Source organism: Coregonus lavaretus (genome assembly GCF_964263955.1).
Source record: "Coregonus lavaretus genome assembly, chromosome: 9".
Taxonomy (NCBI): domain Eukaryota; kingdom Metazoa; phylum Chordata; class Actinopteri; order Salmoniformes; family Salmonidae; genus Coregonus; species Coregonus lavaretus.
In genome coordinates, this window is record NC_139996.1 from 39878176 (window position 1) to 39902183 (window position 24008).

General features: G+C 47.0%; 1 protein-coding gene across 1 annotated transcript in view; it reads right to left on the bottom strand.

Moving 5' to 3' along the window:
* The window catches only part of plxnb2b (plexin b2b), a gene marked incomplete at its 3' end in the record, with an annotated part of 123424 nt that overhangs the window by 66437 nt on the left and 32979 nt on the right, over nucleotides 1–24008 (bottom strand). The gene's annotated exons all lie outside the window — the stretch shown is intronic.

Genomic DNA, 24008 nt, shown 5'->3' on the forward strand with positions numbered 1-24008 from the left:
TAAACGTAAATGTAACCTGAGGTCACCCTCACAGGTTCAGTTACTCATCTCCTGCTGGGCCTGCCCCAGACCATAATCCCAGCCAACTACCCACAGTAAATATCGGCCAAATAATCATCCTACCGGACTTCCAAAGGAATATAAAGGAATATATAGGACGTGACCTGAAGGACTTTCTGCCACATTCAACATAAAAAACTCCAACCACAGGTCAATTAGGTGTTGGAAAGATCTAAGGGCAGGTCTGTTTGTAACAGCCCTTTCATAGACTCTCCTTCACAACCAGACAACCAACCATTCCACTACTGGAGTATCCCCAGCTTCATTCAGGCTGATATAACATTCCAGTTAGTCAATGGGTCTCGTTGGCATGCAAGCTGCATCTGCCGAGTGCCTGCACTCAACTGTTGTAGAAATGGAAACTGATCACCACACACCCCTGAAAAACCAGGAAGGATACTGCCCTTGTCGCTGCAGCTTGCCCAGAATGACCAGTTAGCTGTGCAACCTGGTCAGGCCCCAGAACTACAACCACTACTGGCTACATTGTCTCCTCACCCTGTTAGGACACAATCATGTCCTGGTCACCTCAAATACTTTGAATCAAACTTACACACTTAGTTTCAGTGCGGAAAATAGGGAAAAGGTCAGAGCTGTACATACAGTGCCTTCGGAAAGTATTCAGTATTTGACTTTTTCCACATTTTGTTACGTTACAGCGTTATTCTAAAATGGATTAGATAAATATAAATTCCTCAGCAATCTATACACAATACCCCATAATGACAAAGCGAAAACATGTTTTTAGAAATTTACATAAGTATTCAGACACTTTGCTATGAGACTCGAAATTGAGCTTAGGTGCATCCTGTTTCCATTGATCATCCTTGAGATGTTTCTACAACTTGATTGGAGTCCACCTGTGGTAAATTCAATTGATTGGACATGATTTGGAAAGGCACACACCTGTCTATATAAGGTCTCACAGTTGACAGTGCATGTCAGAGCAAAAACCAAGCCATGAGGTCGAAGGAATTGTCTGTAGAGCTCCGAGACAGGATTGTGTCGAGGCACAGATCTGGGGAAGGGTACGAAAACATTTCTGCAGCATTGAAGGTCCCCAAGAACACAGTGGCCTCCATCATTCTTAAATGGAAGAAGTTTGGAACCACCAAGACTCTTCCTAGAGCTGGCCACCCGGCCAAACTGAGCAATCGGTGAGAAGGGCCTTGGTCAGGGAGGTGACCAAGAACCCGATGGTCACTCTGACAGAGCTCCAGAGTTCCTCTGTGGAGATGGGAGAACCTTCCAGAAGGACAACCATCTCTGCAGCACTCCACCAATCAGGCCTTTATGGTAGATTGGCCAGACGAAAGCCACTCCTCTGTTAAAGGCACATGACAGCCCATTTCGAGTTTGACAAAAGGCACCTAAAGGACTCTCAGACCATGAGAAACAAGATTTTCTGGTCTAATTTAACCAATATTGAACTCTTTGGCCTGAATGCCAAGGGTCACGTCTGGAGGAAACCTGCCACCATCCCTACGGTGAAGCATGGTGGTGGCAGCATCATGCTGTGGGGATGTTATTCAGCGGCAGGGACTGGGAGACTAGTCAGGATCGAGGGAAAGATGAACGGAGCAAAGTACAGAGAGATCCTTGATGAAAACCTGCTCCAGCGCGTTCAAGACCTCAGACTGGGGCGAAGGTTCACCTTCCAACAGGACAACGACCCTAAGCACACAGCCAAGACAACACAGGAGTGGCTTCGGGATAAGTCTCTGAATGTCCTTGAGTGGCCCAGCCAGAGCCCAGACTTGAACCCGATCGAACATCTCTGGAGAGACCTGAAAATAGCTGTGCAGCAACACTCCCATCCAACCTGACAGAGCTTGAGAATATCTGCAGAGAAGAATGGGAGAAACTCCCCAAATACAGGGGTGCGAAGCTTGTAGCGTCATACCCAAGAAGACTCGATGCTGTAATCGCTGCCAAAGGTGCTTCAACAAGGTACTGAGTAAAGGGTCTGAATACTTATGTAAATTTGATATTTCAGCTTTCTTTTTTTTTATACATTTGCAAACATTTCTAAAAACCTGTTTTTGCTTTGTCATTGTGTGTAGATTGATGAGGGGAAAAAACATTTTAGAATAAGGTTGTAACGAAACAACATTTGGAAAAAGTCAAGGGGTTTGAATACTTTCCGAAGGCACTGTATATATTTATATATATCACACTTTTGCAACGAACTGTCAAAATGAAGACCAGAATTGACGTGTTTCACTATAACTAAGCCTGGTTTCTGCTGATTTTGTATTTTTTTTAATGATAGTTACTCTTTAAAAAGGGGACTGAATTAATGAGCCTGTTAAAACCACACAGCTTCGGTTGAGGCTGCTGCCACTCGCTCAATCACACCACGTTTGCTCTTTGGTGTGGTCCTCTGTAGCTCAGCTGGTAGAGCACGGCGCTTGTAACGCCAAGGTAGTGGGTTCGATCCCCGGGACCACACATACACAAAAGAATGTATTCACGCATGACTGTAAGTCGCTTTGGATAAAAGCGTCTGCTAAATGGCATATTATTATTATATAGAGGAGTTTATGTGTGTGTGTATGTGTGTCTGTGTGTGGCTGAGCCACCTGACCTGGAGCGGTCATCTGCCGATGCATGCGTGCATACAAACACATACACAGAAAATGGACACTTGCATACATATGCACACACATACGTACACCTGCACACGCACACACAATCACACACACACACACTGTGGTGAATGATGGACGGAGTCAGGCGCAGGAGTAAAATAACCGGATGCAGATGTATTCCTTCCAGACATACAATACGCCTACAACGGCAATCGGAACAGGTACAGGGGAAACAATTCTCCCTGACCAAACACAGTCTCAGAAAATACAATAAATGTAATGACACAGGGGAAAATCTACCCTGGCAAAAAAGCTACTCCCTTCCCACATAGAACAATCACTCACAAAGCAAGGGGGACATAGGGAACACTTATACACAGACTAATTAGGGGATGAGCACCAGGTGTGTGTGATTGACAAGACAAGACAAGTGGAGTGATGAGAATGGGAGTGGCAGTAGCTAGTAAGCCGGTGACGACGAACGCCGAAACCTGCCCGAACAAGGAGGGGAGGCAGCCTCGGCGGAAGTCGTGACACACACACACACACAGAGTGAGACACTCATTGAATGCAGTGAGAGCTGAGAGCTGGTGATTGGGCCCACGGAGATCGGCACTGACCTTTTCCTCAACATGTTTTTATGAGTCAGTGAAAGCTCAGCTCGCGGGCCACCGCCACTTCACATGAAATGTCACTGAGCGTCTTAAATGAGCCGCCAAGAGTCAGACAGAGAGACAGGGACCGACAGACAGCCTTGCCGTCACCAGTCGATCTGGGCATGCCACAACAGTCCCATTCCCTCTGACCTCTTTTGCATGAGAAACAGCCAAGTGTGGGTATTTTTTAATTCCTCAGTGGTTTGTGGGAATAATACAGGAGCCTATACTCGTTGTTGCATTGTCAAGAAGGAACCTGCAAGTAAGCATTTCATTGGACGGTGTATAGCTGTCACGGTTTCGGCCGAGACTGCTCCTCCTCCTGGTTCAGGCAGGCTTCGGCGGTCGTCGTCCCCGGAGTACTAGCTGCCACCGATCTATGTTTCATGTTCGTTTGGTTTTGTCTGGATGTTGTACACCTGTGTCTTGTTAGTCCTCGTTAGTGTCCTATTTAGTTCTCGTTGTGTGTGCTTGTCGTTGTGTGTGATTGCGCTTCTGTTTCGTGTTTGGAGCTACATTTTCCCTCCAGTGTTTTGGAGAGGGTTGTTTGCACATGTTTGTGCGTCATTTGTTTTGTCGCCTGTGTGCGTCGCGTATTTTGCCTTCGGGCTTATTGTGCTTCTGTTGTATATATATCATATATATTGCACTAAAGCCTTTGGACTGAGCCTCTGCGTCCTGCGCATGATTCCTACACCACACCCACCTTCAGCACGCCTTGACAATAGCATGTGTATCCGGTACATAAGACTAATAAAACTTGAAACCCTGCCCTGCCCTCTCTCCCAGGGTGGAGTCTATGCCTCCACACTCCTCAGACCAGACAGAGTCCAGTAGGGATTAGAAGAGAGCGAGAGAGAGAGGCTGTAGTTTGACTACTCCTATAGCTCTCCGTTCCTCTTCTGTCTAGTAGGGCTGTGGCGGTCATGACATTATTTTCAGCCGGTTATTGTTATGCAAAAGCCTGACGGTCTCAGGGTAATTGGCCATTAATTAACATAAACACATTTAGCATCTCCAGGCCTCCACGCATACAAGCCCCTGATGCACGCCTTTGGAACATCGACATTTTACAAAAGTCTAATAAATCAATTTAATATACACTATCACAATAAATCCATTATTTATTTTAGGCAGGTCTAAAGAAACATTATGATATGAAGAAAATGTATTTCAGAAGAACAGAATATGAGTTCACCTACTATATGTTATCTGGCTATGCGCCATGGCATAGGCTGTAGGCTTGTTCATTTAGCAGACTAGATATGCTTATAAGTCCCGTGCCATTATTTTATATGATTTTATAGTAACAACTATATAATTGAACTTAGCTGAATAAAATAGAAAGGACATTTTTCCCATTCCGGAGTAAGTGAAGTGGCTATGTTGAGTGTAAAAGTGATCATTTGAAACAGGTCCTCTACACTAGATTTAGAGTTATTTGGCAACTTTAGTTGTGAATGATACAAACCTTAGAGTGTCTTAGAAATCTAAACGTATATGGGCTACATGATGCGACTATAGGCTATTGATGATTTGAGAAAGTCGCAAAAAACGCTTGCGCTCTGTTCCTTGCCTCAGGCTGCACATGCTGTTCTCTCATCAAGTAATCATATTTTCACCCATCAGACTATTCTCAATTTAATCTTGTCTTTACTAATATCTAAAATTAGTTTTGATTTAGAATGGCTCATTATGAAATAGGCAGGAACAGGGGCAGGGGGAAAAAGACGTCATCCATATGCACTCGAATAGTGAATGGAGGCCACTTTCCTGCCGGTTAGTTTTTCTAAAGGGAAATAAACGTATTAATTGAGTTTTTTCCACCACCACCTGCTGTGTACCAGAGTCCTCTTTGCTAGCTAGCGGGAGTGACACCGGTACACAGTCCTCTTTGCTAGCTAGCGGGAGTGACACCGGTACACAGTGTCCTTTGCTCCCGTCTGCCAAACACCTGCCCTCACCGTCGTTAACAGAACTGCGGGAAAACAGTGCCCGACAGGCGGGGGCGACCTGTAGACGGTGTCATTCGTCCCTGCCTGTCGGGCACTGTTTTCCCGTTTTCCCGCTAGTACAGCAGGCGGAAGGCTGGAGCAACACTGTGTACTAGCTTGCTAGTTAGCTAGCACAGTAGTTCCCAACCTGGGGTACTACGAACCCTGGGGGTACTTGGTCTATCCACAGGGGGTACTTGAGAAGGGTCATGATACCATAGGAATATGGGTAAAATGCATATGAAGTGGTCCTCTGTAGCTCAGCTGGTAGAGCACGGCGCTTGTAACGCCAAGGTAGTGGGTTCGATCAACAGGACAACCCATACACAAAAATGTGTATGGGTGGTCCCGGGGATCGACTGTAAGTCGCTTTGGATAAAAGCGTCTGCTAAATGGCATATTATTATAATTATTTACTTCAGGGGTACTCCGGGCAGAGCAAAATTCAGTTGGTGGTACAGTACCCGAAAAAGGTTGGGAACCACTGTGTCCGACAAGCGGGGGCAAAGGACACTGTCTACCGGTCGCCCCAGCCTCCCGCTAACACAGCAGGCGGGAAGCTGGGACGACACGTGCGCTAACTAGCTAGCTTTCTAGTTAGCAAAACCATGTGCTAGCTTGCACATGGTGTTTCCCCGCCTGCTGTGTACTGGAGAAAACCATGCCCGACAGGCGGGGGCCAAGGACACTGTATACCGCGGTCGCCCACACCTCCTGCTAGCACAGCAGGCGGGAGCGACACTGTGTTCTAACTAGCTAGCTTGCTAGTTAGCGACACCATGCGCTAGCTTGCTAGTTAGCTTGCAAGGATACTATCTACCGGTTCTGTCCCCGCCTACCGCTAGCTATTTCAGTACACAGAAGGTTGGAGGAGGGGGCAACACAGTGTCCTAGTGACACTGTGTGCAAGCTAGCTTGCTACAGCACACTGTGTCACTCCGCCTCCCGCCTGCTGTGTACCAGAGTCCTCCTTAGGACTAGCTGGCTAAGCTAGCACACAGTGTCCTTCGCTCCCGCCTGCCGAACACCTGCCCTCGCCGTCGTTAACAGAACTGAGAGAAAACAGTGCCCGACAGGCGGGGGCGAAGGACACTCCCGGTGTGTACTAGCTATAGCTAGCTACCTGCCTCTTCTTCTTCTGTGGGGTTTATCACAGTTGGCATCCAACGTTATGGTGCAATACCGCCATCTACTGTACTGGAGTGCATCTGCCTCCCGCCTATGTACTGGAGTCATGGCTTAAAAATGGACCAATTTAAAAAGAGGGGTTCCTGCAGATGGAGGAATGCCCACATGCAAGAACACCCCGAATGGCGGGCTGCAGTTGCACCCTTCTCGGTTACTCCAGTTATTTCACTCCACACATCAACCACTGTTTGAGGAGCATGCAGCCTCTTGCTGCACGACAGGTGATATTCCACACAAACTCTGTATGCCATGGGCAAAGGTAATATGTCAGCCTATTAATTATGAAAATATAAAAAATGCCCTATTACTAGGCTATTCAAAATCAAATACAACTTCACTACAATTGTAGGCTAACTCCCTTAAGCTGCCCTGCACAATCAATGAATCAACAGCACCGCCTAGGCCAGGGATGGGAAACTTAGATTTTTAACAGCCCCCCTCGTGACAGCGAAGAGAAAACATGTACGTTTTAAAGTTAATTTCCTGCAATTCTGCTCATTTTGCCATGGGGCGGAGAGAAAAATGTGCAGTTGTACAGCTAATTTCCTGCAATTCTACACATTTTGCCATAGGGGGGATGCAAATGTTTGCAGTTTTAATATGATACCAATGCATGTCCAGAGTGCATAAGACAAGATTACTGTGAGTCAAAGTACCAGAGGCACATCCTTGGTTCCTACAGTATAATACACACAGGTGTGTCTGGGCCACTAAGTCTCCCCTCACTCCTGATCCTACACATGTCTCTCTCCTGCTATGACATTTGATCTTTAATTATATTCCTGTGACTTAGGTGTGGACTGGCCTGGTGGGACTGAATTGGAGTGCAGACGTGCAGTAAGGTCCTCTCCTCCTCCCCTCCCCTCACCACCGCAGATCTCTCCAGAGATAGAAATGCCTCGCCATCAACGGGCCGGACGGACGCGGCCGACCGACGCTGAGGTTAATTAACTTTGAAATCGGGGAGATGATCAGCTGGCTGTCAGTCATGGTCGTAGGGTTCGCCGCGTCCCGCGTCTTCCCTTCTACTTCGTGCTGTGCTGTCTGACAGGTAGTGTGGATGTAGGTGGGTGGGTGTGTGTGTGAGTGCCTGCATGACTGTGTGTGTGTGTGAGAGAGAGAGACAGAGACACGGCACATACACTCTCTCCTGTCAGTGTGTGTGAGGCTTCAGCGGCCAGTGAAAACACAGCATTTCTAAATCCCAGCCAAAGACCACAGCTTTCTGTGAGATGATTGCTCTGTTACCCAGGAGGAATCTGAAAATAAATATGACTCCAATGGTTGTTGATTAATTTTTATTGGCATGGGCAGCACGTAACGGACGGGTAATCCTTGAAAAATGGACTGAGGTATTAGTGAAGCTGCTTTAAGGCAGGAGGCGTTTCATATATCACCTACCTGTACTGTGTTTAGGGGCTCAGGGCCATTATCCCCAGGGCTCACTATCAAACAGACTGTACCAGGACTCAGGTGTGTGTGTGTGATCTTGTATGCGTTCGTGTGTGCCAGCCAATTTTAATCTAGAGTAAAAGGAACAAATGTCAAATTAAATTAGCCCCCATGAAAACCAACCGTTTTAATCAGGTTTCAAACGAACTGATAACCTCTGGGGGGGAGGGGGGGGGCACATCTGTGATGAGCCCATTTGGCGTAAGGTTGAGGCTGAGGGACATCACAGATAGCATCTCCACCTTGTTCTAAAGGTGCCACGTCTTTCATGTCAAGTGAACGCTATGACATTTTGTCAGGGCTTAGATGGGCCTAGGCTGACATCAAAGCCTGGGCTTTTGTTGGCACTGGTTTGATAGAACACACACACACACACAGAGCCACAAGGACACATGCGGACTTACACACACACACACACACCACCAGCACGACCAGTACCGAGCAGAATCGAAGGCTTAGATTGCGCTGGTGTCTGCCAGTGGGTCCTGTACATTCCAACCTCTTTATCTCCCCAGCCTTCTGTTGATAATTACAGCCCTCCACCCGCCTGCCCAGTCCCAGCCAGCTAGATAGTCAGACCAGAAAGCACAGAGCCAGAGAACAGGGAGAGGAATTATCACCTATACCATCACACGGAGGAGGACCCAAGGTCAGGCTCTGTTGAATTTCACTTTTGATTTGAGTCCACCTGCCCGACTTCACTGGGCTAACCTCCATTTCCAGACCCTGCCACTGCAACACTAATTCATTTCCAATTCCGGAGAGCAGCTCCCTGAATGGAAATTGACGATTCAATTTTTGGAATGAAACTCGGGAGTCCTTTCTGGAATTGACTCCCCGCCCCGTTATCTCCGTCCTGGTCGGCTGAGTAGACCCAATTTATCCGCTCCTATGGAGACGCGGGGGCGAGATGGCCACCGTCCGTCCACCAAGCGCCACCACTTAAAAAACGCCACGCTCTCTTCCCCCACCACCCCACCTCACAAACTAACTCAATCTTTAAAAAAGAAATAGCTTGTACCGACAATTTACGTCACCATGAGGCGTTTTACACTCGCCCACTCGTTGTTGGATGTTGAGCAATTTAAAAATGATCTATGCAAATGTAATTTCACTGTGTGTCATCTCACACCGCCAATTAATAAAGTTTAGAGCTGTTCTCTCACCCAACCATAAATTAAGCGAGGCTAGATATAATAACTAGATTAATGTGTTTTTGTATCACTGCCTAATTGCTCTAAAACTCTGGTGGGGCCAATCCAAACGTTTCCATTTCGAAATGATGAGCGAGGAGTGAAACGTCTTAGTCTTACAACTCAATCTTTCATTTATGAACTACATTGCTTTCCTTAATTGCGTCATATAGACTGTGGGCCTATTAGCAGAGCAATGTGGAAGATATGCTAACTCTCTCTCACTAGACTTTACCCTAAGTAACAGAAGAGGAAAAAGCTGGTGCATGATGTCATGAAGATAGACATGAACTACTGGTATTTTGGCAAACCATGGCACAGTCAAAAACATGCTAACATTAATCATTGCATATGGGCATTGATGTTCATTCCTTACTGAAAAGCGCGTTGAGGTGAAAGAGAGAATCAGACAGAGGGAGAGCGAGAGAGACACACAGACACACACATTACACAACACACACACACTGACTCAGCAAGCCCAGAGGAGCAGAGAGAGGAGAGAGAAAGAGCCTATTGGACCAAACAGCACATCATCACCAACAAGGCAACCCTTTGTCTCCTCTCTCTCTCTCTAACGATTGTTTTCTCCGCCGAGGGTGAGAACACTAATCCGCCACGGAATGGGGAGTTGGGAGGATTTACTCTAAATATCCTTATGATGTAATGGAATAAATAAAGAACCAGCCTAACACAGTGTGCTGGGTGTTGTGTATGTGCTGTAGGTACCGTATGACTCTTTAATACAGGGCTTAATGGAGAGAGGGGGGAGGGATGGAGAAGAGGAGGGGAGGAGAGAGAGAAGAAGCTCTTACAGGGGTTAGTAAGCCCCACTATCAGAGCTCTCTTAGTGATAAGCTCCAGCCCCCGAGGATCAAACCAAATTCACTACAGTTCCTCGCCGACTGACCGTCTCTCCTTTGAGAGACTCACCGAGAGGAAATAAAATGAAAATCCCTTTGCATTAAACAAACACTAAGGGGGCTGGTTGTGGAGTCGAGATATAAATGGATAATGGATCTTTCCAGGTGATAAATTTCCTAATTGCTTCGCTAAATACACATCCTGCTTAAACCGGCCATGTTACATCATTTTAATTATTCGCACAAGAGTCTAATTAGTTGTATCTGTGGAACCAGAGGCTAACGTACACCCAATTAGGCTGCTATCAAAGCCTGCTGGATCCAGGCGATATAGAGGCCTGAGCTTCACTATAATCTCACCCATCTAAACTCACCCTGCCTTCAAACAGTGAGAAAGTAGAGGGCTTTCAACTTCTGTTCAGTTCACAAATAAACTTGCAGATGTAATACAATTGCACTCTCGTTCTCTCTCAAACTGATGATCTTCGCCACCTCTCAATGCTGCTGCTGTGTGTGTGCATGTGTGCAACTATCTGCCACAATATAGACGTTAAGGCTGCATTTACACAGGCATCCCAATTCTGATATATTTTTGCCACTAATTGGTCTTTTGACCAATCAGATCAGATCTGTTGCCCATTATTGGGTCAAAGATCAGAATTGGTATGCCTGTGTAAACACAGCCTTAGTGTCGCTACTAGTCTAATACGGTTAGATACATTACAAGTGTGACGGTAGGAAACATCGTTGGTGGTCCAATCTGAGTGTTACCAATAGACTACAGCTCAATCCACCATTCAGAGTTATCATGTGACGACATGGAGATTAACACCAGCAAACTAGCGGCTCAAAGGTTATAGCCTCTGCCAGTGGAACAATCAATGCCTTCATTCACTGGGATGATTGTCAAACAGTAGAGTTTATTAGCTAGTGATATCCACATGCCTCAGAATAGCCTCCAATGGAGAAGTGTGTTTTTGATCAAATATGTGTCCATTTCTTTGGGGGGGTCCTTCAATGATTTGTCACAGTGGTGTCCTCAGGGGGAAAAAACTATTATAAAGTGATACCTGGAAAAGTTGAATGAGAGCCCCCTTAGGCGTAGACCATCCCCACACGGATGGTCTACGTGTCTGTTCGTGTCTGTCACGACCGTCTATGAAGTAGGACCAAAGCGCAGCGTTGGTAGCGAACATATTGACTTTAATGAAATACACGAGAATACAAAACAAAACACGATCATGAAGTCCTCAGTGACAACGACTGAACATAGAACAAAAACCCACAAACACAAGGTGAAAACACACAGTTTAAATATGGCTCCCAATCAGAGATAACGAGCCGACAGCTGACACTCGTTACCTCCGATTGGGAGTCATTTGACCAAACACAACCAATGACAAACCAACCAAACAAAACACAACCAAAACGAACACACCCTGGCTCAAAATACAAAGTCCCGGAGCCAGAGCGTGACAGTACCCCCCCCTAAAGGCGCGGACTGCGACCGCGCCTCAAAACCCCAAAACAGGGGAGGACTGGGTGGGCATTACTCCTCGGAGGCGGCTCCGGTTCCGGGCTTGACCCCCACCCTTCTTCAATCCCCCCGTAGCGCCCCCGGTCCGATCTGACCCAGCTGGTAGGATCTGGACTGACGACGCGCACCCCTGGCTTGGCGCGTGAGGCAGGAACGGACCGGACCTGGCTGACGATACGCACCCTAGGCTTGATGCGTGGAGCCGGAACGGGCCTCACCAAGCTGACGACTCGCATCCCTGGCTTGGTGCGAGTAGCAGGAATGGGCTGGATCAGGCTGACGGCTCGCACCCTTGGCTTGGTGCGAGTAGCAGGGACGAGCTGAACCCAGCTGACGACTCGCACCCTTGGCTTGGTGCGAGTAGCAGGAACGGGCTGGACCAGGCTGACGACTCGCATCCCTGGTTTGGTGCGAGTAGCAGGAACGGGCTGAACCAGGCTGACGACTCGCACCGTAGGTTTGGTGCGAGTGGCAGGAACAGGCCGGGTCGGCCTGGCGACGCACACCGTAGGCTTTGCGCGTGGAACAGGAACAGGCCGGGCTGGGCTGGCGACGCACACCGTAGGCTTTGCGCGTGGAACAGGAACAGGCCGGGCTGGGCTGGCGACGCACACCGTAGGCTTAGTGCGAGGAGCAGGAACAGGCCGGGCTGGGCTGGCGACGCGCACCACAGACTCGGTGCGGAGCGCAGGAACGGGCCGGGCTGGGCTGTCGACGCACACCGTAGGTTTGGAGCGGGGAGCAGGAATAGACCGGACCGTACTGGGGACACACACCACTGGCTCTACACCGGGATCTGGAACGGGCCGGACCGGACTGGCAACACCCGCCAGTACCTCTCGCCGTGCCTCTACGCCTTCCATCCCCTCTTCTACCAGTGGCCCCCGTAACCTGGCGGCCTCCTCTGCGACCCCGCTGGACCGCTCCATAGCGGCCTCCTCCTGCCCCGATGTCGTGAGCCCCCCCCTAAAAATTTTCTGGGGTTCTCTCCTCCCCGTGGACCAGGCCTCTATAGTCCTCTCCCAACCTTCGCTCTTCTGTCTCCACCACTCGTCATCCAACTCCTGGAAACGCTGCTTGGTCTCGTTAGGGTGGGTTTTTCTGTCACGACCGTCTATGAAGTAGGACCAAAGCGCAGCGTTGGTAGCGAACATATTGACTTTAATGAAATACACGAGAATACAAAACAAAACACGATCATGAAGTCCTCAGTGACAACGACTGAACATAGAACAAAAACCCACAAACACAAGGTGAAAACACACAGTTTAAATATGGCTCCCAATCAGAGATAACGAGCCGACAGCTGACACTCGTTACCTCCGATTGGGAGTCATTTGACCAAACACAACCAATGACAAACCAACCAAACAAAACACAACCAAAACGAACACACCCTGGCTCAAAATACAAAGTCCCGGAGCCAGAGCGTGACAGTGTCTCTCATCACATCAAGAGCAATATCCTGAAAGCTATATGACTGAGATAGAGAAGCACTACAGCACGATCAAAGAAAACATGAACAACTCAACAAGCACTAGCCTACACTCAGACAAAAGCCACCGCTACTTTCCATTCTCTGGGCTGATCTACCCCACACTGAGAAGACCTCAGAGGGCTCCCTGGCTAGCTACCCCAGGAAGGTGATCTACAGACTTCTCCTGCTTCCTGTATCTAAATGCATCTCAGACGTAACATAATGATCTCCCATGGCGACAATACACAGCTTAGAAGGAGCCAGAGCGAGGAACGTTTATTCTCAGCGTGTTCTTTGTTAACTGCGGCATACCGTTAGTTTCCGTACCACTCTACTCCGAGACTCTATGGGTGTGCTGATGTGAGTCTTAAAACGACGCAAGGAATGTTCCCCAAATGGAGTCAGCTGAGTGAGTCTTTGATGTTTCAAGCCACAATTACAGCCCAGACTGCATTATTCTCCAGAGGAGGCGACGGTCTCTAGGGCACACAAACACAGCTGGCATAGCTTTCACCACCTAAGCTGGCAACGCTACCATTCACAACTCACAGACAGACAGTGAAAAACAGCACCCTATTCTCAGTATCACAGTGTGTTAGTGTCTACTTGAACAGTGATAGTGATCATTCTTCCAGACATATATGATAGGCTGCAGCATTCTGGCGGATACTGTCTGTAAATGGCATGTGGTGCAGCTGGTCAAGCTGTCTCCATGATTGCTACAGATGTAGGATCTTCATTTGATCACTTTTTTGTTGCTGACAATTTTCCTGCAGGAAATGCAGATAAGCTTCCTGATTTACATAAATTCACTGAAAATCCACACTAACACAATTATATTAACAGTATTGCACTTTTCAAGTAGTCTAATTTTGGCCAGCTAATAGCATAACCACTGATCAAGCAACATTATGGATTAAAGGTTAAAATCCTGTTACTGCAGGATTATTTTGCTGCGACAATACTGGTCAAATTAAGATCCTACATACCACACAAGCTCACAGAACGGGACCGCTGAGTGCTGAAGCGTGCAGCGTGTAAAAATCGTCTGTCCTCAATTGCAACACTCACTACCGAGTTCCAAACTGCCTCTGGAAGCAACATCAACACAAGAACTGTTCGTTGGGAGCTTCATGAAATGGGTTTCCAAGCCTAAGATCACCGTGCGCAATGCCAAGCGTCGGCTGGAGTGGTGTAAAGCTCGCCGCCATTGGAATCTGGAGCAGTGGAAACGCATTCTTTGGAGTGATGAATCATGCTTCACCATCTGGTTGTCCGATGGACGAATCTGGGTTTGGCGGCTGCAAGGAGAACGCTACCTGCCCCAATACATAGTGCCAACTGTGAAGTTTGGTGGAGGAGGAATAATGGTCTGGTGCTGTTTTTCATGGTTCGGGCTAGGCCCCTTAGTTCCAGTGAAGGGAAATCTTAACGCCCAGTTTGGGGCAGGCCCTTTCCTGTTTCAGCATGACAATGCCACCGTGCACAAAGCGAGGTCCATACAGAAATGGTTTGTCAAGATCGGTGTGGAAGAACTTGACTGGCCTGCACAGACCCCTGACCTCAACCCCATCGAACACCTTTGGGATGAATTGGAACGCCGATTGTGAGCCAGACCTAATCGCCCAACATCAGTGCCCGACCTCACTAATGCTCTTGTGGCTGAATGGAAGCAAGTCCCCGCAGCAATGTTCAAACATCTAGTGGAAAGCCTTCCCAGAAGAGTGGAGGCTGTTATAGCAGCAAAGGGGGGACCAACTCCATATTAATGCCCATAATTTTGGAATGAGATGTTCAACGAGCATACTTTTGGCCATGTAGTGTATGTACATATCTTCGGAAGCCATTTCTTACTCTATGAGACGAGAGGCATACAGGCAGGCTGGCAACCAGAATCTTCTTCCTGGTAACTGACAACTGATAGCTACATATAGAAGCAACACATGGTGTTACTGACTCTTCAAGGTCCATAATCTCTCTGTGTGGCCAGGCCACCATCGCTATAGTCCTAGTCTATAGTCTCCTAGTGTGTGTGAGAATGGTCTTTGCTGAGGAACTCTCTCAGCTTACTACCAGCAGTGAAATGAAATCCTCCTACCCCGAGCTTTACCATGAGTGACAATCGTCATGAGGAAGGAATCAGGTTGGATCACTCCACTGAGCAAAGTTCGACTCATGTTAATGTGGGATAGAGTTTGAGATTACTGCTCAAGGGTAGAATGTGAAGATGCCATGTTTGCACCTCCCTTGGCCTTCTTTCTCATTCCTTTCACAAATCAACAAGATACAGCAGCATCACTATCAGTCATGCAGCCATAGTCACTAATCAAGTTGATGTTTCTCTGTCTGCTTTAAAAACCTGTTCATCATCATCACAGTGCAGGATATAGAGTTGGTCCGACTCCACTCATCATGACTTTCATGCTGGATTTCATCATGAGACACTTAGAGGGCCTGGCAGGTTTAGAATTATCTCTCTCTGGTTGGGTGGGTTGTCGATTTAGCAGAGTTAATCTCTATCACAATAAATAACACTGATTAAATCCGTGGAATGTTGGAGGAAGCGTGCTGGAATTAAAGAGGATGAGGGCTGAGGGGAGGAGAGGAGGAGAGGAAGGGAGAAGAGTGGAAGGGGGAGATGTTCCTAACGACAGGCAGCAGGGCTGAATGAGAGAAGGAATACCGACTGTCAACCCCATCAGGCACTTGGAGGTGGGTAAGTAAGAGGGAGGAGAGGGATGCCTGACAGAGAAACTGGCCTTAATGGCCATGCACTCTTATATTCTCCACCTGGCACAGCCAGAAGAGGACTGGCCACCCCTCAGAGACTGGTTCCTCTCTAGGTTTCTTCCTACCTGCCTTTCTAGGGAGTTTTTCCTAGCTACCAGGCTTCTAGATCTGCATTGCTTGCTGTTTGGGGTTTTAGGCTGGGTTTCTGTATAAGCACTTTGTGACATCTGCTGATGTAAAAAGGGCTTTATAAATACATTTGATTGATTGACTGAGAAACCACGGCCATTTCACTAGGAGAGTATCAGGTTATGTGTCAGGGAGGCAGACCACCGACAGACATGGCTATTTTACAGGGATACACAGACACACTCACACAGTCACAATCACACTCACACACTCACAAACTAGTCGTTTTGGTAACAGAGAGAAAAGGGTGGCTCAAGTTTCAATTACCAGAAAACAAAACAGAAAATAACCAAACTACCAGCGTGCCTTTGCCAAGAAACAATCTACATGAATTAGATTATTTTCTCAGCCATAATATTTTCGATATAGGTCACAGACATCTTGTTATCCTTTTTGTAATCACAAATACAGTACTGTATCTCCAAATGTCTATACTTACTGTAGGCAGTACACAAAGATCAAAGCCATCTTTTGGGGGAAAAGAGGAGTTATTGTGCTAAACCTGCATTCCAATTCCCAATCTATTCTGTTCTTAGTTCTGCAAAACAGAGTACAGTAATCTTCACTTATGTTTCCTTGGCCATAATCACCATCATCACTGTAATCCTGTTTCAATAAAGGCAGATGAAATGATAAATCCATACTATGCTGCTGAGATGTGAATGGACTGTTAGAGGTTGTCTGGGGTAAACAACAAAAAGCAATCAGGGTCAGTAATATGTCATTTAACAGATCCTATCAATCCATTTTTAGATCATCCAATATATTTTTTTGATCATCCCATGTTCTTTTCTTAATATGTTTGTTGTTGTGTTTATAGTGTAACACATGTTCTACAGGGATTGCATGTCTGTCCTGAGGGATTATTGGTCTGGCTTGGGTTTATCATTATTGAACTACTATATATAAACTGAAAACAACCATATTCTCAATAAGGGTGTAGGAAAAGAAACACACAACCTCCCTCACATACTGTCTTGATACACCTGGTATACAGTCAATCACTTCCCTTTATAAAGTCATCCTTGTGGTAAAAGTGGTCCAACAACTGCCACAGCGGCAATGAATGGAGACAATGTTTTTTAAAGATGAGAGCGTGGAACACGTCTGTGATGCAAGAAACAGGGATAAATGGAGAGGAAGCTTATGGCTGTGAGTCTGACGTCACACACTGTAGTCTTAAGCTATAACATTTTTCATATCTAAGCTCTTTATCCTATATGCACTTGGAATATGATTTTGTTTGACACCATAAACAACGGAATCCTCTTACTTCCGTCTTTATGAGGTCAGTCAGTGGAGGAAATAGGCACAGTTCAGACAGAAGGGGTTAGAGAGAGGGAGGGAGGGAGAGGGAGAGGGAGAGGGAGAGGGAGAGAGAGAGAGAGAGAGAGAGAGAGAGAGAGAGAGAGAGGGAGGGAGGGAAGGATGGAGGGAGGGGAGAAGTCTCTCTGGATAAGAGTGTCTGCTAAATTACTAAAATGTAAAGTAAATGAGAGCGAGAGAGAGAGAGAGAGAGAGAGAGGAGATGGAGAAAATGAGAGGGAAGGAATGGGAGAGATATAAGTGTGAGGGTTAGCTGGTGTTCTGGTCTAAGAGGTCCTAGTTCAGTTGATTTCCTCTTGGCATTAACTGATTAAGGCAAAGATTTCCAGTCCCTCCCTAAGGAATGAAGTCACAGTGAAGTGCACCTGAAATCTGTCTAAGGCATCTTCTTATCCTCAACTAAGATGAGTTTCCCTCCATCCCTCCTAAAACTGCAGTGCCCCCTAAACGGCAATGTGCCCACTCTTGCCTGCCTGGGCCTCGCATCATCCTCTGAAAATGACTCTGAGCTAGGCATGGATGGCTGTCTACTCGGAGGCCCTGATAAAAGTACAATTTGTCCACTTCAACTCTCTGATCTCCTGCTCCAGTCGACTCCCAATCCACCTGCTAGAGATTAACCAGTCAGAGGGTAAACCAGCCTCCCATCCTAATAACCACGACACTGACAACAATCTACCCCCCAGAAGAACCCATCCCACTCATATAGGCTGCTGAGAGAAAGTGTTGATGCTAACAAAATGGCTAGTAGAGCAGTTAGTAGAGCACGCGCCCGTTCCCATTTGAGTCTGGTTCATTTTCAATCACCCCGGCCCTCTCACATCTGAACTCTGCGGTCTCAGGAGTGGAGGGCGGCTGACAGTGAGCGAGACAGCTCTTCTTCGCCAGGGGTTTGAACTCTCTGTCCTGAAGTGGGATGGATGTGTGGGGTGGAGTAGGGGTAGGGGGTAGGGGTGGAGGGAGGGGGGATGGGGGACTCTGGAGAAGAGGCACATCAATATCCTGTCATGTCTGCCTGGGAGAGCTACAACTACATGGAAACACAGAGATAACACCAGACAGCCAAGTTTAGTTTCTCATTCTTTCATTCAGGGAGAAAAACAACTGGGAGGAGTTTGTTTTGATGGATTTGGCTTGGGGGGAGGCTTTGTGTGGAATCACTGTCAACGCGTAGAACATTGTGGACGTTTGTACAATAATCACAGAACTGGAATTGTAGAGGTGCCAAGCAGAGTGCCCCAGGCCTGGCCAATATCTGTACCTCTAATATTATTCAAGGACAACCAGTGAACAGAAGTGGTCCTTAGAGGAACAGCCAGGCCTGACAGATAAGAGGATGCTAGGTCAGAGATTGTAAGGCTAAGGCCAGATTGGAGTGGATTTAATCGCCTCTGCTTTGGTAAACAACAGCTCAAGAGAGAGTAAATTGTTGAAAGGTTAAGAGTTTTACAGAGAATAGATTTCACACGGATGACTTCCCGCTGCCCTGTCAAACTAATCATGCCTGGCTGGCAGTGCTTAAGGACACTCCCGACTTTTATTTGGCAATACTTCCTCTTCGCCACTGATTATTTTGGACCATTGCCAAGAGACAACCTATGGGTGTTGATTATGAATGGGTAACAACTTCTGTTATCATCACTTTGACAAACAAGTTGCCTGTTGGCACTTACAGCTCTGCTGGCAACTCTGATGGGACAAGGACAGCTTCCCAAAGACATTCTATACTCAAGATCATCTCAATATGGCGGGAAAAAAACATTTTTGTCGGATTAAAAATTCATATCGACTCCTACTTCAGTTGCCTACATGTCTGCACGAGCTTGGCAAGGAGAGAGTCCCACTTTGTGTACGACTTCCAGGCATTTCTTCTGTATTTGATGAAATACGCATTGCACTGAGAGTTTGATTCATACCTCTAGAGGAATTTAAGCAGGAGTGGCGCTAGACTCCTCTCTGTGATACCACATGTGCGGAGAGGGGCCCTCATTTAGCCAATCCTGGAGCCTGAGCACATTTATTTGAGCCAATCTCTAGTGTTGGAAATATAACACAGGCCTATAATCCAGAGTTGTGGAACAGTTGACTGCTACTGCTTCATGGCCTCTCTCTCTCTCTCTCTCTCTTCTCTCTCCTCTCTCTCTCCTCTCTCTCCTCTCTCTCTCTCTCTCTCTCTCTCTCTCTCTCTCTCTCTCTCTCTCTCTCTCGTCTCTCTTCTCTCTCTCTCTCTCTTCTCTCTCTCTCTCTCTCTCTCTCTCTCTCTCTCTCTCTCTCCTCTCTCTCCTCTCTCTCTCTCTCTCTCTCTCTCTCTCTCTCTCTCTCTCTCTCTCTCTCATTAATTTCTACATAATGTTGCTGCTTCCGTCTCTTATCACCAAAAAGAGCTTCTGGACATCAGAACAGCGATTACTCACCTCGAACTGGACAAATAATTTTTCCTTTAATGTGTCAGACGCGAAGGACATACTGCTTTCTCGAGACAAGGCCCAAATCCCCATCAATAGCGTGGAGAAAAAGGGGGAGGAGGGCGGGGTGCCTTGTAAGAATTAGTTGGCGAGTAGTTAAACCACCACTACCCTCTGTCCTATTAGACAATGTGCAATCATTGGAAAATAAACTGGACGATCTACGATTAAGACTATCCTACCAACGGGACATTAAATACTGAACGACCATACGGATAATATAGAGCTGGCTGGGTTTTCCATGCATCGGCAGGACAGAGCAGCTACGTCTGGTAATACGAGGGGCGGGGGTGTTTGTCTATTTGTCAATAACTGCTGGTGCGCGATGTCTAATATTAAACAAGTCTTGAGGTATTGCTCGCCTGAGGTAGAATACCTCATGATAAGCTGTAGACCCACTATCTACCAAGAGAGTTCCCATCTATATTAATCGTAGCCGTCTATTTACCACCACAAACCGACGCTGGCACTAAGACCGCACTCAACGATCTGCATAAGGCCATAAGTAAACAAGAAAATGCTCATCCAGAAGCGGCGCTCCTAGTGGCCTAATTTCTACCAGCATGTCACGAGGGAAAAAAACTCTAGACCACCTTTACTCCACACACAGAGACGCATACAAAGCTCTCCCTCGCCCTCCATTTGGCAAATCTGACCATAATTCTATCCTCCTCCTGCTTACAAGCAAAAACGAAAGCAGGTAGTACCAGTGACTCGCTCAATATGGAAGTGGTCAGATGAAGCGGATGCTACCCTACAGGATTGTTTTGCTAGCACAGATTGGACTATGTTCCGGGATTCATACAATGGCATTGAGAAGTATACAATCTCAGTCACGGGCTTCATCAATAAGTGCATCGACGACGTCGTCCCCACAGTGACCGTATGTACATATCCCAACCAGAAACCATGGATTACAGGCAACATCCGCACCGAGCTAGAGATGCCGCTTTCAAGGAGCGGGACACTAATTATTATAAGAAATCCCACTATGTCCTCAGACAAACCATCGAACAGGAAAAGTGTCAATACAGGACTAAGATTGAATCGTACTACACCGGCTCTGACGCTCGTCGGATGTGGTAGGGCTTGCAAACTATTATGGACTACAAAGGGAAACCCAGCCGCGAGCTGCCCAGTGACGCGAGCCTACCAGACGAGCTAAATGCCTTTTATGCTCGCTTCAAGGTAAGCAATACTGAAGCATGCATGAGAGTACCAGCTGTTCCGGACGACTGTGTGATCACGCTCTCCATAGCTGATGTGCGCAAGACCTTTAAAAAGGTCAACATTCACAAAGCCGCGGGCCAGACGGTTTACCAGGACGTGTACTCAAAGCATGCACGGACCAACTGGTAAGTGTCTTCTCTAACATTTTCAACCTCTCCCAGACCCAGTCTGTAATATCTACATGTTTCAAACAGACCACCATAGTCCCTGTGCCAAAGAAAGTGAAGGTAACCTGCCTAAATGATTACTGCCCCGTAGCACTCACGTCGGTAGCCATGAAGTGCTTTGAAAGGCTGGTCATGGCTCACATCAACACCATCATGCCGGAAACACTAGACCCACTTCAATTTGCATACCGCCCCAACAGATACACAGATGACGCAATCTCAATCGCACTCCACACTGCTCTTTCCCACCTGGACAAAAGGAACACCTATGTGAGAATGCTGTTCATTGACTACAGCTCAGCGTTCAACACCATAGTGCCCAAAAAGCTCATCACTAAGCTAAGGACCCTGGGACTAAACACCTCCCTCTGCAACTGGATCCTGGACTTCCTGACGGGCCGCCCCCAGGTGGTAAGGGTAGGTAACAACACATCTGCCACACTGATCCTCAACACTGGGGCCCCTCAGGGGTGCGTGCTTAGTCTTCTCCTGTAGTCCCTGTTCACCCACAACTGCGTGGCCAAGCACGACTCCAACACCATCATTAAGTTTGCTGACGACACAACAGTGGTAGGCCTGATCACCAACAACGATGAGACAGCCTATAGGGAGGAGGTCAGAGACAACAACCTCTCCCTCGTTGTGAGCAAGACAAAGGAGCTGATCGTGGACTATAGGAAACTAACTAACATCGACGGGGCTGTAGTGGAGCAGGTCGAGAGTTTTAAGTTGGTGTCCACATCACCAACGAACTATCATGGTCCAAACACACCAAGACAGTCGATGAGGGCACGACAACACCATTTCCCCCTCAGGAGACTGAAAAGATTTGGCATGGGTCCCCAGATCCTCAAAAAGTTATACAGCTGCACCATCGAGGGCATCCTGACCGGTTGCATCACCGCCTGGTATGGCAACTGCTCAGGATCTGACCGTAAGGTGCTACAGAGGGTAGTGTGTACGGCCCAGTACATCACTGTGGCCAAGCTTCCTGCCATCTAGGACCTATATACTAGGCGGTGTCAGAGGAAGACCCAAAAAATTGTCAAAGACTCCAGTCACCCAAGTCATAGACTGTTTTCTCTGCTACCACACGGCAAGCTGTACCGGAGCGCCATGTCTAGGTCCAAAATTCTCCTTAACAGCTTCTACCCCTAAGCCATAAGACTGCTGAACAATTAATCAAATGGCCACCAGACTATTTTACACTACTGCTACTCGCTGTTTATTATCTATGCATAGTCACTTTATCCCTACCTACATGTACAAATTACCTCGACTAACCTGTACCCCAGTACATTGACTCTGTCCCGGTACCCCCTGTATATAGCCTCGTCATTGTTGGTTAAGGGCTTGTAAGTAAGCATTTCACGGTAAGGTCTACACCTGTTGTATTTGGCGCATGTGACAAATAAAATGAGATATGATTTCATTTGAAATACAAAGGACACAATACACATCATCTCTTATTTGTCCTCAAAACCACTTTTTTTTAATCTTATTTTTTTCCCCTCCACATATTGCCTTTCTGGAGAGCTTCCACACAGACTGAATAAAGCTGTGTCTTCACCTCCTATCACATCTAAGATAGCGGATCACAGTGAGTAGGCTGCAGTGCCTATACCTCCGTCATCTACTACTGATAGTGTTTTTTTTTTGTCTCTTCTCCCCCTGTTTGCAGGCATTCCATGATAGTGTGGTTGTGATGGTACATTCAGCGTTTGTGCTGAACCTTTAGTGGAATATTGATTGCTATGTAGGCTAGATAATGTAAAGGTTTATGTGCCCTCCAACTAAAACTTCCCAGTAGAAACGAGTGCATTTGATCATCGCTCACATGACATGGCACACATCCTCTTTTAAAACAAGGATGCATGTTTCATTGGTTTCAGTATTTTCTTGAGCTATTGCTAAGGAGTTCTTGACTATTGATCAAACACAGCATTGGGATTTTCATCCATCCATCCATCAATCACAACACTGTACCAATCTAGTATTCAGTACAGTGTAGCCTAACCACAGTACAGTACTACAAGACCCTCCACTGATGTTCAGTCTGAAACATGTGTGTGAAACTGTGAATGTGTGTGTGAGTTCTCCTTCTCTTACATAAAGCTCCTCTTATACCTCTGTAATTGAATCTCTATCCCCCAAAGGATGGCAACATCACACCTTGGCCAAACCCCACCGCAACCACCCATCAAACCACTCTCTCCTTACTCTCCCCTCAGCAACATGTGAAGGTCAGGCATAGAACTCACAATTATTCTTGTTAACAGGGTTTCAGTGTTAGAAAGGTGGGCGAAGAGATTAGGTTTGAGCTATTTTGGAGACTTCATATTTCTAATGTGTGAGGAGATGGACCTCTGAAGGGCTTATTGCCAATTGACCAGACACCTCATAGACACTTCATGTACATACTGTACATTGCCAAGGCTCTCGAAATGACCTATTCCGACCAATCACTGCCAAGGAATCACAGCAGAACAGAAGTAGCCAGTCACACAGAATATAATTTCCTTCTCTCCCAGTCTCTCTGGCTTCTCCCAGTCTCACCCTTTCTTTTTCACACACTCTCACGCGCTCTCTCAGAAAGGCGCAGTCCAACCATCAGGCAGCACACGCTACAGAAAATAATAGAATTGGAAAAATCTACAGTGAGGCTCTGGGAAAGAAGAGAAGAGGGAAGAAAGGAAGTTAAAGTCACAGCTATCTGGAAGCCTTTGATCAGGAAGGCCCGCGGATTAGAGGGGATTCTCCACAAGTTTTCTCTTAATCTCCTTAACATTCTATAAAATCAGCAGTCGATGTAGCAGCTAACTCAAGAAGAGCTGCACCCCCAAGGTCGACTTTTACCAGATCCATCCACCACACCAGAGTACCCACCCATTAG